The following is a 4147-nucleotide window of genomic DNA, read 5'->3' on the forward strand; positions in this document are numbered from 1 at the left end:
AACCAAATGTTATTACTGTTAGGAAATAGGGAGGACAACCCAAACAGAGCAAACACAGGTCACAATTAAAGTGTTTATTAGGGAGGTAGAATTAATCGATGTGCCGCCAGATGCACAGGTGAGCCTGAAAGTCAGATAAACAAAGTTATTTAGTGATCCTGGTTCCACGCTTGGGGTGATGGTGATCTCTAGAAGCAGGCGTGAGAGAAGAACCTTTAAAGCATCCGAGTGCAGGACGGATGGTGTCAGAGGAATGATGGAAGATTCCCCCACTGCTTCTGTGTAGAGGATGGAAATCCACCGGAGGGTGAAGACCAACGTTGGAGGCAGCTTTACTCCGTGATGAGACGAGGGATCTGAAAACGTCACACCTCTCAGGATGGAAACAGAGGAGGAAAAACCAGGGCAGAAAAAACTCCAGAAAGGGGACAGGCTTAAACTCGTTACCAGGCCAGAATAGGGTCAAAACCATGAAAAGACTCAAAATACAAAGATTATAACTAGCTGGAACGTGACTGATTCAACGAACTGGCAGGTGAAAGTGAGGACCTTAAATAGTGTGAACACCAACTGGTGCACAATGTGAACTTAATTAACACAGGTGAATGAAATTAGAGTGGAGGAAGAAAGGGTGGGGTGAAGGAGCAGGGCTGAACCATGACAATAACGATGGTTTGAGCGGCTGGCTTCCATTGCGAAGGATGGTGTTCGAGTCCCAGCAGAAGTTTTATTACACAAAAAAAACCCAAAAAACTTTTCAATGAATATTACATCATTCTTGAGAATTAAAATTAAATAAATACTTATTTTAACAAATTCCAAGTAGTTACAGTGTACTTTCCTGCCCTCAAAATTTCACGTACATGGCGAAAAACTGTCAATTTCACCACATGATGTAGAAACACGGTCATCTCCTGAACTAACAATGGATCGCTGTCAGACAAATCATCTGCATGTTTTCAGGACCGTGCGCACTATGCCTGTAAAAGCTTGCTAGCCGATCGCTATGTATTTGTTGCACTAAGACGGGTTTTGCAGTAACTTGAGATGTGGTCATCTTTACCGCCACCCACATTGTTTTCCAGGAGCACGACCTGCCAGAATGTGACCCACCTGTGTCCCTCAAAATGCTCACAGCGCGATCATCCGAGCGCTTGCCGCTGCTGAGTCAGCTAGAAATGGTCTGAGAGTCAATCCAGCAGAGACTTCCCAAAGTTAAACAAGAACATTTTAACAGATTTTGAAACTGCAAAAAATATGGTACATTTTTGGTTGTTACCAAGACAGAAAATACACATGTGCATGCACGTACACAAGGGAGGGAAATGGAAATCAAGATGTATTTACATCATATTCCCCTTTAAACATGAGAGAGGGGGAACTCCCCAAAGATACACCAAGGCTTTGATATCCACAGCCTGAAGTCTGTAAATAGGTGAGCTGGAGGATGTGTGTGATACACACTTGTGGGTTAACCTATTTCTGGGATGAGGTTGTGGGTTTGTGTATCTGCAGGTGAATGTTTATCTATTTGCTGTCACTTATTTTTGCTTCAGCCAGGCAGTGAATTTGTGCACTGCCCAGAGAAGTCGGGTAGCACATCCTTTCATGAATATTCTTATACAAAAAAAAAATACTCAAGATGTTCAAATCAACAAAAGTGCATCATTGGACCCTGCATCTTTAAACAGGATGGATGGATAATCTACATCTTTAAATTCTTCACCGTGTTCTCTGCTGGTACAATAACCCCCCTCCCTCCCCTCTCTCCCCCACTGGGCATGTGCAGCAGCGGGGTTTTCTTTTCTCTGCATAACAGAGACAGCCATATAGCAGGAACATATTCGAATAACCTCAAAAACCCAGACGTGGAATCGTCTTTACTGATGTTTTTGTAGAACTCTGCAAAAGAAATAAACCTGATCTCTCATCATCTTATGAGTTCCAGAAAAACTCCTCCCACACGTGGCGGGAGTGTCTGATTCTTTTTTTTTTTTTTTGACATACAAACCCAAATTAAACACATCAAAAATGTGCTCATTGAGGACTTTATATAAAAAAACACTAATAACATCTTTGATCTCATGAATATTCCTTTACATAAAAAAATACTCAAGATGTTTACATCAACAAAAGTGCATCATTAAGCAGCGACTTTGACGATCGTTAAAACAAAGATGGTAGGCGTGAATTTGAGGTGCAAATTATGCGTTTGATTGAAAATTTTATTTAAATGATGCACGCCAGGAGGTGGGGGGTGAGGGGTCTGTGGTACACCTGTGTGCAGGTGATCCGATCTGTTAAACCCCAACCAGACGTACTTTTTTTCTCCACATCCTCTGAGATGTTTCTCTCAGTCATGGTAAGTCTTTTTTGGTCACGTGTCGTGAAAAATGTTTTTTTTTCTTCATACCATCAGCATGTATCACCATGGCTCCAGTGATTGGTCAATGACATGAAGAGCTCCATACCTTTGGTTTAATGCAAAGAACTTTATTTGATTTATTACTTCAAACTACAGAGAGATAGTTTAGCATTTTTGCAGCCAGAGACCACCTATCAGCATTTATGCCTCCTTCTGGGGTACGCCTACCGCTCTGGCCTGACACCGCCATGAAGGAACATTTTCAGTTGATTGTGGAGGTCTAGCTGTGGGCTAACTGAGTTTGTAGGGTCATAGAGAGGAACAGCTGGTTTAAGAGGAGTGCAGGTGTCTTTGACACTTTAAAAAAATTGCAACAAAAAATTGTTAAATTTGTTTTTTATCAAAACAAAATAAAACAAGGATAAAATTGTCCCATGACAGGACAAAGACTTTTAAAAACAGCCTTGAGACATTCTCTCTTTTGCGCTTAGTCTTTAGTTTTGTACCCCGATATTCTAATTTTTGGCTTGAGTTTTTTTCTCTTTACGTGTAGTTGTAAACTTACTTTTGGATAAGGACAAAATAATAAAATCCCCTGTAATGAATATACTGTTGGTCACCTCAGTTTCGGTTCATGGTTGGACAGAGAACAGCATTAAGCAGCAGATATTTTTGTTCCTGCTTCTTCTAGGTGGTGCTGGTTGTGAAATCTCCCTCTTTCCAGTCCTGCATACACACACTAAAGAGTGAGATAGTGTCTGTTATCTGTCTCACCAACAAGCACGTCACGTCCTCTAACCGCACTTGGTTGATCTTTTACTCTTCCTTCTTCTGTCCCGTTTCTTTCTTCCCTCTGATCGTCTTTTAAGCTGCTGGAGGTCACTGGATACTTTTATCTACCAGTTCTTACTCACATTGTGGTACGTTTCAGATTTGTATTTTATTGCTTCCTACTCCTCTTCTGGGTAGGATAGACATATATTAACATTTACTTGACTTGTTTGTCTGGGATCAGTTGACATTTAAAGGTGTATTTAACTTTTCTGAGTTTTTAAATTGAGGTTTGATCACCTGTTGTGCAGTTAAACACCAACAACAAAAAAGAATAGTTCAAACATCTGATCCATGTCAGAAAGGGTTAGTTGTGTTCTAATCTGTTCAACAAGGCATCAGGATTATTCATCTACTAGTATGACTCAAAGAAAAAACATGCTGCTGATAACCATTTGCTTCATTCCCGTCAGGACACAAAGGTGATAAAGGCGGGGCGTGGCAAGAGAAGGTAGTCTTCTATGCTCCATTATTGAGATTGCTGGAGAGCTTAACAAACGAAGCCTCTAATTAAACGTAAAACCTGCATGATGGACAGTTTGCAATTCGCCTGAAGTGTAAAAGGTTCAGAGAAATGTGATCCCGTTAGAAACCCAGTCCAGTCTTTTCTTCTTCTCTCCATTTTATTCCTTTTTTCTTTTCTTTTTTTTTTTGTCCTGTCCAACAGCTGAGCCAACAGATGTGGGCTGAGAGCTTCTTGTGTTGGACAGATTTTACTGTCACAACAGGGATTTATTGAGTATAAACCCCTGTTGTATTTAATGCTAAACTTTATTTATATTGATTATGCTTTATTTTATTTATTTATTTATTTTTCTTTGTTGTTGGACCGGACAGAAAAAGGGAAGAGGGTGGGGGAGGGATGGGGGGAAGATAAGATGGCAACAGAGGGAAGCAACATCATAAAACAACCAGGACTAAGTGATAAACTAGAATGGGCGGGGCCTGTCT

At 40.7% G+C, this 4147-nt stretch overlaps 1 protein-coding gene and 1 long non-coding RNA gene across 10 annotated transcripts in view; one reads left to right on the top strand and one right to left on the bottom strand.

The window, feature by feature from the left end:
- dab1a (DAB adaptor protein 1a) overlaps positions 1 to 4147 on the top strand; it is a 205782-nt gene that overhangs the window by 75018 nt on the left and 126617 nt on the right. Inside the window, exon 1 of one of the 9 annotated variants that reach the window (XM_036216834.1) lies at positions 2997 to 3285. The exons of the other annotated variants lie outside the window; for them this stretch is intronic. The gene's annotated coding sequence lies outside the window, so the exon portion shown is untranslated. Of the gene's footprint in view, positions 1 to 2996; positions 3286 to 4147 lie in introns of those variants that run through there. 9 annotated transcript variants of the gene reach the window in all.
- On the bottom strand, positions 60 to 851 carry LOC118600104. Its single transcript, XR_004949672.1, has 2 exons — positions 214 to 851; positions 60 to 124 (listed from the first exon to the last, which is right to left on the bottom strand). It is a non-coding gene; the product is annotated as an uncharacterized LOC118600104 (long non-coding RNA).

Source organism: Oryzias melastigma, linkage group LG18 (genome assembly GCF_002922805.2).
Source record: "Oryzias melastigma strain HK-1 linkage group LG18, ASM292280v2, whole genome shotgun sequence".
Lineage (NCBI taxonomy): Eukaryota > Metazoa > Chordata > Actinopteri > Beloniformes > Adrianichthyidae > Oryzias > Oryzias melastigma.